This window comes from Chlamydotis macqueenii, chromosome 20 (assembly GCF_036417535.1).
Source record: "Chlamydotis macqueenii isolate bChlMac1 chromosome 20, bChlMac1.mat, whole genome shotgun sequence".
In the NCBI taxonomy this organism is placed as follows: Eukaryota; Metazoa; Chordata; class Aves; order Otidiformes; family Otididae; genus Chlamydotis; species Chlamydotis macqueenii.
This window is the reverse complement of record NC_141575.1, coordinates 2,301,540-2,313,011: the sequence shown is the minus strand read 5'-3', so window position 1 is coordinate 2,313,011 and position 11,472 is coordinate 2,301,540. Positions and strand designations below refer to the sequence as shown.

The 11,472-nt window shown below is 53.5% G+C and overlaps 1 long non-coding RNA gene across 1 annotated transcript; it reads right to left on the bottom strand.

Moving 5' to 3' along the window:
- Window positions 1-4,914: 4,914 nt before the first annotated feature.
- On the bottom strand, window positions 4,915-7,618 carry LOC147598215 (uncharacterized). The gene is made up of 2 exons (XR_015260761.1): window positions 5,475-7,618; window positions 4,915-5,267 (listed from the first exon to the last, which is right to left on the bottom strand). It is a non-coding gene; the product is annotated as an uncharacterized LOC147598215 (long non-coding RNA).
- Between the last annotated feature and the right edge of the window lie 3,854 nt (window positions 7,619-11,472).

Sequence of the window (11,472 nt, the reverse complement as noted above, 5' to 3'; positions counted from 1 at the left end):
CAAGGAAAACGCATTGATAAAAAGAAGAACGAAATCAGCTTTGTTCACGTTGCGAATCTCCCATTGTTCCTGCTGCGGCCGCCGGCCCTCGCTGGAGAAAGTATTTCCTCAGCGATAAATCTCCTGGGCTCCTCGCAGCCCTCGCCTTGGCACCAGAGCCTCCTCGGGCTGTTTTGAAAGCAAAAAGCAGCTTTTGCTACGGGCTCCCCACGGGGTGCGCTGGGCAATTTGCGGCGCGATTTTGGGGGACAGGGTACGTCCCCGGGGTGGAGGGAAGGGGGTTGGTGCCCATCCCCGGGGTCTCCAGCCGCCTCCCCAGCCAGAGACACACCACTGCTCCCCAAAGCTTCGCTCCCATCCCAGCGCGCATCCTCCCCGCCGCACGGCGTAACTCAGGGAAAACAAATCCGACCGGGGCCACGCTAATCCCAGTGCCAAAACGCGGAGCTTGCGGTGGCCAAGCGCTTGAAATACGGGAGTCGGGTTGACAGTTGTACAAGAAAAATAGATCAAGTTTCCAAGAAAATAGAGGCGAGTGGATCTGATTTTCATCAGCATCTTCAGCCGCCTTTCGGGAAGCCCCAGCCCGCTCCTCATTCCTGCTCTCTGCTTTACAAACCACTTAATTCCTTGTTGCTTTGGAAACCCTCACAAAGACCCTCTGCATCCCCCAAAATAACGAGCAACAGATGCTGCTTTGACCTCAGCAACTTCCTGGAAACATACATTTGTCAAAATAAAAATAAAAAGATTAATGCGAGGAAGGCTCTTACATTATAAGGAAACAGCAGACAGAGCCCGGCTGCGCACGCCCGGCGCTGGCAACGGCCGAGCCCTCGCGCAGCGGAGAAACCCGGCGGCAGCCAGGGTGGGGGCTGCGGAACTGGGGGTCCCCATGCTCCTGGGGTCCCTGTGCCTGGGGGGGGCTGCAGCCGGCACTGCAGGGTCCCAGCCCAGCCCCACTCGCCTGGAGGGGCTGCGGCTTGGGAGTGGGCAGTCCACAGTCTTGCTTCAAGTCAGGTTGGCAAAATAGTTTGAGAATAAATATGAAAATGGACACTTTCAGCACAAAACCCCTCCCTGAGCCATGCTCAGCACCCGAAGGGCCGTGGTCTGGCAGCGCCAGGCACGGGCTCCGTTCTCATCCCTCCCTCGTTTCGCGGTTTACGGCAGTAACCGGTCTCTTTCACAGAGCTGTGAACCCCCCGGCTCATCCCGCAGAGGGAAGGAGATGCGCAAGCAGCAGGTCGCCAGGAACCTTTTGGTTTCGTGTGCTCAGACACCAGCAGGTTTCGATGTCACCCTCCCGCCGCAGCCATCTGGCAGGGCCCAGGGCTCGGCCACGGGCACAAGCGCTTGCCAACAGCGCCCACGACGCCCACCGACGGGCAAGGGCTCGTGACAGCCACAACAGTGAGCGACGCAGCCCGACCCATGGCACAACCCACCCCCTGTGACCCTGAACCCACAGCACTCACCAGAGCCCCAGGCAGGCAGGGAAGCTCCACAGGCTCCGTGCAGGAAAAGCCCCTTTTCCCTCCCAGCTTTTATGGGATCAGCCAGAAACGAGCTGCTGGGAAGGGCTTCTCCTTGGCCTCGCACCTGGGGTGGGGTGGGCTGGGCGGTCCTGGGGCTTTGGTGCACCTGAGGCAGGAGGGTGATGGGCACACTGGGCATCCCCATCCCAGTTGCACCCAACTTTCTGCTGCCATGTGACAAGGCCTAATGGTGGGACCTGAGGGGTGTCCCTCCCGTGAGGGTGTTTTCTCCCTGGGGACCCCGTGACCAGGCTGGGGGTGCACCCTTCTTGGGGACAGGGTGATGCTGCCGTACAGCAGCTGGCAGCCACAGGACGGTGAGCAGTGGGACGGTGTGCCGGGGGACTGTCCCCCTGCCCACGCTGGGGACGTGGTGGTGGCACAGTGTTCGTCACAGCCCGGCTGTTCCCGTGCCAGCTCCGCGGGGTGCGTGGGGTGCCACTGTGCCGCGAATGCAAATCCTGACCCGAGCTGGGCCGGGGGCTCTGCCTTCCCCAGCATCAGCTGGGATTCCTGCCGTAGCTATGGCAACAGTGATGTACATTTACATATTCTTCCCATTAATCAAAGGGACATCTCTGTCTTCGCCCTGCCGAAGGAGGGCTGCAGCGCTCCCCGCCTCGCATCCGCAGTCTCTCCCGCTGCGGAGCAAGGCCTTTGTGCGGCCCCTTTCCCGGAGCAGTGGGCAGCTGCCTGCAGCCGAGCCCTCCAGCATGGCGGCTGCATCCCTGCGAACGCCCTGGCCGGTACGGGGCTGTCCCCGAGCCCCGCTGGGGCCGGCTCGCGGTGGGAGCAGCAGGAACCCCTCCGTGCTGCTGCTCCTCTTTGGCCCTGGGGTCCCGCTCCCCCCTGCACGCTGGCACCTTCAGGCAGTGACAGAGCAACTCAGCCTCGTACCAGCCCCTGGGTGAAACCCCGTCCAGAGGGGGAAAATCAACCCCTGGGCTGCTCGAGATGTATTTATCTGACCTCTGTCATCGGTAAAGGACCCGGAGCGGTCGGATCAGCTGGAGATGTCCACACTTATTCACATCAACCCCACCTCAGGGGTTTCGGCTCCCAATTTCCTCCATCTGCCCACCACAGCTTTGCCCCGCGGTGCTTTGGGACCAAACACACCCCGCAGCGCCGAGGATGCGGAGCTGGTTACCTCCACGCTTTGCCTCAGCCCGAGCAGGCAGCGAAAGCCAGGCAGGAGAGCAGGAGCCCCGTGCGAAGGAGGCAAAGTGGTCCCCGGGGAGCCCACGCCACGGGGCACCCGGTTTCCCAGAGCCGGCGCAGCCGTGCGGTGGTTGTTCCCAGTGCCCTGCAGCTCATTGGAGACGGGGCAGGGGCCTGCTCAAAAAGTAACGTCCGGGGAGCAGTTAAAAGCTGGCAGGACCCGGAGGGTGCAGACATCCCTCCCAAGCTGGAGCAAAGCTCAGCAGCCCTGTCTGCTACCCACGGGGACCAGCCTGGAGCCCACCGCCTTTCTTAAAAAAAAAATTAAAGAAATTAGAAGATTCTTCTGCATTACATCCTGTGGCCCTGCCTGTGTTTTGTGGGGGGCCAGGCTGTGTTCCCTGGACAGGACCAGCCATTCCCAGCGTACCCACCCGCCAGGGCAGGGTGCTGGAGCCCACGTGGGTGGCAGAGGGGAAAGGGCCCCAAAAAATGACTTTCCATCACATTAACGAGAGCCAAGAAACCGCCGGTGAGCTCGCTGGTGCCGGCAGGTGCGGGCGGGCGCTGCCAGCTCCCGACGCTGCTGCCAGGGGCCTCCTGTGCCAAGGGATAATGAGAGCTGTGCCAGAGCGCGGGCACAGCCAGCCTCGCTGGCTTCAATCGCGGCGGCGCGTGCCGAGGACGCTGGCTGAGCCCCGGCTGCCGTCGGCATTGCTCACCCAGAAGGTTTCTCCTTGCAGGTTACAGCTGGCAGCACCCCTGCGCTGCCAGGAGCCAGGAGGTTCCATCCTGAGCCAGGAAAGAGAGCGCGTTTGCTGAGTTACAGGGAGGAGAAAAGCTGTTACAGGGAACCATCCTAATTAATTGCCCCCCTGCACGGTGCATCGCACAGAGCCGTGTCCACTGGCTTCCGCAGCACGGTGCGGGGAGCGGAACACTGCGCAGGGACCCTGTCCCCTTGGCTGCCAGCTGCCTCACTCCCCGGCTCATAGGTGCTCGAGGGGCAACGGACAGACACCACGGCCCCCGTGCAGGCAGCCACGGCTGGTCCCACCAGCTACGTGCACCGTCCCGCAGGGCCATGAGCCACCACACGCCTCAGGGACAGTTGGTGGTCACTGCCCTTGCCCCAAGCTCGCGGTGTGCACCGCTCACAGCCCCAGGGAGGTTTTCCGTGCGTGCAGGGTCTGCTGGAGGGCTCGGAGCAGCCCTCTCCAGGCCCCATGCCGCCAGGATTTAAGAGCCACCAGTTTCCTCTGCCCTTTCCACTGAACCAACCCGCAGAAAGTTTTATAAACTTGAGGAAACACGACTCAAAGCAGAAGGAGCCCAAAGCCGAGCCAAAGCGTGACCTCAGCAACCTCCCCTCTTTGTCCAGCCCGGGACCTCGTTATTATCTGTCAGCATTTGCTGAGTCTCCTCCTTCGCGGGACGCACCAGGCCCTTCCGGAGGAGCGGGGCCTCGCCACAGCCCGCGCTCCTCTAATGACTGTGTTATCTCTGCAGTTTCCAGCTCCGCTTCCCTCCGCCGGTGCAGGGGTGATGCCCTCCCTGGGCTGGCAGTCCCGGGGGAGCAGCGCCCCGGCCCACGCCCGCGCGGACCCCTCGAGGGGTGCGTTCATCCTGCCGGTCTATGGGGTTCGGGGCCGTGCTCTCTCCGGGTTGGGGCTCTGCCCGCGCTCGTTGGGCGGCAGTAGGGATGAGGGGTTGATGGAGCAGCTGAGTGGAAGGCTCAGCTCTTTGCCAACTAACACCATCCCATCCCATCCCATCCCTGCTCCCGCTCTGATGGAAGGCGGCCGAGCCTGGCAGAACAAGGGCCAAGAGAAGACGGAGCGTAGTTTGCTGTCTGAAGCGTTAACCTGCCTGTCTGACAGGAGGGCAGTGACAGGCAGGCAGCGTTTGGTGCAAAGGAAGGAAATGGAAGAATTAAACCCACAGAACTTCCCTGCTTTTGTTCTCCCTCCCGCCTCCGCTCTTCTCCTTGGCCGCTCGCTCTTCTCGCTGGATGTGTATGCCTCGATACTACCCAAGCAAGCTGGAAACAGGGTCTATCAGCTGAAAGCAATTTACTTTGAAATCCAGCTGCCAGATTTTCCTTCATTTGTTTACTTTTAAATGCTTTTTTTAAAGCCAAAGTACACAAGGCAGCCAAATTGCTGACATGTGTGCTGGGCCGGTACCCCGCAAATGCTGCATTCTTTCATGTCCTCCCGGGCTCAAATCCACTCATGTTTATTTAAAATACGTAGAACACTTCAGCACTATTAAGGACCATGTTTTATAGTAAATGGAAAAAGATCTCCTCGCGGGCCAAGGGGAGAGGAAAAGAATCACTTCAATTCAGTTTTCTTCCGACAGCGCTTCGCCTGCCACACCAGTGCCCAGCCACCCACATCCCGCCAACGGGCTTGGCCCGGGGCCAGGACCCAGTAGCTCCAGTTGCTCCTCGGGAGCTGCCGGTGCTCTGGAAAGGTTGGAGACAGGTGGACACGGGGCTCCAGCAGTGCTTGTGGGTCTTCTAATTTCTTCCCATAGATACATGGGGCAGCTGGCCTGCAATGGCTGAAAGAAACCCAAGATGGGGCTTGAAGTTATGGAGGTTCTCGGTGGCATCACGCTGCTCCCGCCACCCACAGCTTTAAGCTCAGCCAGAACCCTCTCTCATTGCTTTCCTACGTCCATACACCCACCCTTTGCAGCTTCTATGTAAGCACACAGACTTTCTCACCTATGAACCGTGGATGTTAAAGCTATAGGGGTGACACCAACCTGTGTGACCCCAGCTGCAGCCCCAGCGCAGCCCTTGGACATCAGCAGGAGGCGAGCTGGCAGCACGCAGGCACAGGTCAGCAGAACGCTGCGATGCAGCAGATCCGTACACAGCAGAGAATGAGACTCTACGGACTTATTACAGACGATATGGAGTGACACAGCCTCTCAAAAATATGCTAAAGATACCAGAATGGACAGCAAATAAATATTTTAAGGACAGCAGCTAAACAGGACTATGTATGGAAGGAGATATTCAAATTCAGGATTTTTAAGTGTATTGTTAAAGTATTGTTAAGTAAACATTTTGGGAGGGAATGAGGGTGGAAGGGGCATTTCCAGCTAACGCCGCTTTTCCTCAAACCACCCCTGTGTGGCTGACACAAGCTGAACTCTACAGGGCAATGTAAGGATGCACATCAGAAAGTGAAAATGTCAACAAACAGCCAACGAATCCTGCAGGCTATTGACACTGCTCAAGCTTAAAGAAACGCAAAAAGGCAACATTCAGAGAAAGGAGCAAGGAAGTGACTTACATTTTTAATCAAATTATCTGCTACCAGCCACACGTAGATGGACAGCGGCTTTGTGAAAACGTGTTAGCCCTCCTTGCTAAAAGAAAATGCCACGGACTTAGCCAGAACTGCTCTGGTTTGTTTCCTAGCAAAAAGCACAAGAAAGCAGAAACCTCCACTTATTAACTGTTAATCATTTAGAGTGCAGCATGTTCATAGTTTTATTGTAATTAGCCAGACCAGTAAATCTTCAAAAGGATTCCTCCAGTGGAGTCCCAGACTTGGATTATGTCATGCCCTGAACACAACATCCCACAACTGGTTTCACTCACACTTAGAAGAAACAAAGGCTCTGAGCAAGTGGTGACGGAGAGCAGAGCAGGGTTTGCAAGCACAAGTGCTGTGCACCGGTGCTCCATGTGTTTTGGGGACTTTTTGAGGACTTTTGCTCCTGTAATCACCCTCCTCGCTCCCTGTGCGCAGCCATTTCCACGTGTTGCACTGCCACCACTGCGGAGAACGGCTCAGAGCTGAAAGGAGGGTGTTGCCCCTACGATCTCCGAAAGGCAGGGGACACCCGTGGTGTTCAGAATTGGGAAATACCCTTCCAGGCCTGCTCAGGGTGACAATTCTCATCTCCCATCCCTCAGCAGCGAGATCTCCAGCTGCCTTCCCGACCACAGAGCCATCTGCCTGCTGGTGAGCTTACAGAGGGCAGAACGGGCAGAGTCTGTAGAGGAAAGCATTTCAAACAGCGGGCAGCCGCCGGACTGAGCGACGAGGGCAGTGATGGGCTTGCCACTGCTCTCCCCACCCGCACGCCCTCGCCGCGCGTGGCTCCTACTGCTTGCTCTGCAGAAGGAGAACCGCGCTTGGCTGCGGCTCCCCTCGAGCAATGGGTCTGTGCCCACCATGGCCAGGCAGAGCTTCCCCTAAGATTCCTCCAAGGCACGTTACAAGGACAAAGACAAGTAAACAAGCAGAAAGTTGGGTGGAACCACCCCATCACACAGAGGAGCCAGGGCAGAGAGGGAAGTGACATGCCCCAAGGCCACACAATGAGATAGTGACAGGCAGGAAAGGGAAGCCGGGTTGCCTGTCCCCCAGTGCAGGGCTCTACCCTCCTGTCCGTGCTATGCCGGTGTTGCTCTGTTCTTTCCCCTCTGCAACACGCTGGTGTAGAAGACAGAAAACAAAGACATGAAAGCCTGTAACAATAAAGAGCCCAATAACTGATAGTAAAGACTCCAGCAGCTGTAGGGAGCCAAAAACTTCTTGGAGGGGGTTGGATGGAAGCTGAGTTTCCCTCCCTGCTTGTATTGTATTTCTTTCCTCTGCCAAAATGTGCTTCCTGAGTCTTGGGCAGAGCTCTCTGCTGCTGACCCTCACCTTCCTCTGTTTAGCCTGGAGCGCAGGCTTGCCACGAGCGCCTGAGGCTGCGCCTGGGGACGGGCAGAGCCTCCCGCTGTGTGCACATGGCCAGGGTCAGGCCTGCTGTCAGCAGCTTCCTGAAAACGAAAGCCAAGTCGGGCCACACCTGACCGCGTCCCGCAGGAGCAGCAGGGCAGAGCTCAGGCACAGGAGTCTGGAGAGAGCTGCAGGCCTGGGGCAGAAGGGGCGGTGGCGGGGGGACGGTTACCACCGATGTGATTCACGTTTAAGGGCTCCATCCAGTCCTTTTCTCCCAGACAAAGATGGGTCAGGTTCCACGCTCCGCACAGTTGTAAACAGGAGGCAGCGAGAACAAAGCAGAGGTCAGAGAGTGCTCTCACCAAACGGGTAGTTCTGACTCCATTAAAATTCTCATTCCCGTTTGCATGGAAGAAGAAGGCTGTGCTCCTACTTATAAAGAGCTAAACCACCCTCAGGGTGACTCACAGCCCTTAACGGAGCTGCCATGCTGATTTTACAAATATTAGAGCAGTGCCTCAGAGTCAGTGTTTTGTACAGTTTAACCTATCAACTTGGGAGCAGACCCATAGCTCTTTCATAAAGCTCCCCTTCCCTATATTTTATTTCCACTCTCTGTGCCAGAATCGGAGCCAAAGCTGAGCTTAACAAAGCAACAGGCATGGCCGTTCATCCCAGCCCTCACTTCCCCTGGTGAGAAGGGAGAAATTAATTTAAACCCTATCAAAAGAGCAAAAGCTGTTCACCATTTCGTGCTGAAGAACACAGCATGAACGAAACACTCACTTGAACCATCTGTGTTTGCCAGCCCAGCCAAGAGCACAGGAACGCGCAGGTTGGAATCCTTTTGTTCAGGCATCTGCAACAGACAAACACAGACAAACCTGATTTAAGCTGTTTTGCAGACAGCGAGGGCAGCAGCAACAGGGAGATGTTTGGGATGCAGGCAAGGCAGAAGAGCTTTTCCCTTATCAAACGCTCCCATTTCTTTTCTTTGAGCTCTTATTCCTGTATCCAGTCAGGCACAGCAAAGCTCTTCACGTCCCAGCTTCTGCTTCTGTCCCAGCCCTGTGGTAGCCTGGAGCAGCTCTCAACCAGCCAGGCAGACTCGGAGCGCACAGGCAACGCCGCTCTCCTCGTTGCCTGCTCTCACTGCATTGCTCTCGTCAAGCACAGACATCACTCACAAGAGGAACCCGCACCCATGCATGTGTTAGGCTTGCTAAAGATTTTGCAACACAGATAAGAGAGTAGAGAAACTTGTTGAAGCAGAAAAAAACCAAAACCAGGAGTAAGCCCCGCGCCACTGAGTGAGATGTGTTGCTGACCTGCTTTTGGGGTCTGGGAACCACCTGCCTCTCAGCACCTGGTTCTGCTTGCAGGGCTGATTTACTGCTTTACTCCCCAAAATAACACTACAGGCTTTTTGCTTCTAGTTTGCTGTTCTGTATTTTCTTAGACCTTCTCCTTTTTCCAAAGCAGAGAAGGTGTCCCTTTTCAACCACCCAGAAGGTATCTTAGAACAGACTCAGATCAAGGCCCCAGCTAGAAGGGCTCACACACAAAAACCATAAAACCATTAACAGAAGGGCAAGGTTGCATTATTAAGACCATTCAGTAAGGTCATGTCTATTCCTACTAAAAAGAAATAATGTGTTTTCATGTGAAGCTAAATATTGCAATTAACTCGCTCCCCATGTTTGCCAGTCACACTGCTAGCAGGCTGAGGATCCTCCTGTTCTCTGCAGCACGGGGACACCCCCTTTCTGGATAACCTACACCGGGATTTTCCAACCACCTCCATCCTCTTTGTCTCTGCCTTAACTGCCTTAAGTCACACCAAACGTGCCTGAGGTGAGCAGAACATTTTCAGACCATTTTTCTTCCTCTTCTCATTTCATACTGAATTCAAGAGTTTTCCTATGTAGCAAAAATCGAGTTGGCACAATGTTCAAGCGAATTTTGTAGCAGAGACAAAAGACACAATCAAGTTGCTATTAGCATTTAGCAATACTGCAGTAGCCTTAGGACTCCCATGATGGCAAAGCCTTCACACAGATGCCCAAGATCAGCTTAACGCAGCCACAAGAGGGAGTCTTAAATCGCCTAGTAATATCCAGATGGATTCCAGTTTCAAAACGCTTCCAGTACCAGAGTACGAGCTTTCAAAAAGAACTTTACAAAGTTACCCTGAGCTCTAAATTTCTTCTCTGGCTTTACAGGAGTATCCTTGTTGTGAAGCTAAAAGTTCTTTAAAATTATGAATCCTTGCTATAAAGATGCAGGTTTTTCTTTTTGAGAGGAATTTCCTTATTTATCCATTCTAGAGCCATATTGCAACTGAAGGCAGAGGAAGAGGAGCACGTGAATCCAATCTCAGCCTACCACTGCCTGGCAGGCCAGCTCCACCTGAACTGACTCCGGGGAGCCTCTTTCTTAGCAGGGGTGATAATATGACACGCAACTGAACTATGAAACTCGCAGGAGAGTTAAAGAAAAGCAGCTGCTTCCCACCACTTGCTCAGATTCAGTGGCTGTAGGCAGAGTGGGAGTTGCTGTTGGAACTACCAGGTGTTGGAGGGGGAAACTTCCCCTTCAGAAGGATGCTGTTGTGCTAGCACCACACAATCGCAGTGCTCCAGAAATGCACACTTTTACCTTCCTGAGATTAGAAATTACACTGGGATTTTACTCTTCCTATCCATAATCTGAAAGAATGGAGCAGGTTCTGCCTAATCTAACCCAGTGTGGCAAGCTACCATGACACTGGCTTAATATTTTGTTAGTTTAACATGTGATTAAAAGCTCTAGCAGAGCTAAGAGCCTGCAACATAACAAATAACACTTCTCACATTGCCAGTATCTGTGTTGAATCTGTACGTGTCTGCTCTCCATCTGCCAAAAAAATGTCAAGATACATTCCTCAAAAATACTTTTATGGTCTTTACTCAGTCTTGACATTCACTTATTCTAAAGTTTCCAAGAAAACATTACGGCTCCAAAGGGGGCATCTCTGTTTGAGTAAAGCCACACAACAATTTTGAACAGAAATAGCTACATACAGACATGTTCAAAGCACCACGAAACAGACCTCCGGCAACACTTTTTTTGCCAAGATTCAACCAAGAAAAAAAAAAAAACCAAGAAGCAATTATCTCAAAGAGGTTAATGAAAGAAGCGCTCACAGTACAGCTGAATTCTACTTGACTTTATCACTCCGTTGTGCTATTCTGCTGTTCTCTTTCTTACACTCACTTGCCCGCTCCTGCCTGAAACTGCAGGGGCAATCAAGGCAAGCAGATGGTTAATTAAACACGGCCAGAGCATCATTCCTGGATCAACCCCCTCTGACTCAAGAGGTAGTAGATTCAGCTGTCATGAAACAGATGAACAATCTTAAGACCTTTGAGGTTGCAGAATAAATCACAATTTTTTTTTTTCCTTACAGTACTGAGCAACTTAAGGGTGGAGTTCATAAAAGGCTGTTTTAAAACAAAAAAACCTTATCCCTTCATTTACATATGTCATTCTTTTCAGAAGTAATTTAATGGGAAAAATGCTCTTTAATTACGATTAGGGGCTGACTACTGGAATGCCCATGTCTGTTTATCCAAAAGCAGATGTTCAGCAGTGCGATGTTTCATACATTGCGCTGACAATAGTAAGTTATTAGTGAAATATAGTAAGTAATATCTGAAAAGTATTTCTGCGAGGTTGCCCAACTATTGCAGTGGGTCAGCAACAAAAGATCAGATGCGACACATGTTAACATCCCAGAAAAATTTATCCTCTACTTAGCCAAAACTCATTTCACTCACTCAGCTGAATGTAATTAGACCTCAAGCTTGTCCCAATTTCCACTCTCTGCAGAAAAGAGATTATCTTTCTTCAGTAGTACATGGCTGCTCGGAAGTGCTGGCAGTGATCTGGAAGGAGAAGCTGCAGAGGTGCACACCATCTCACAGAATCAGCCAGGGAGCTGCTAAGACAGCGCGATATGTACATTAAAATGCAAACATGTATGCCACAGCACCTGCTTCGAGTTTCAGTCAACACACCCAAGCAGAAAGTAG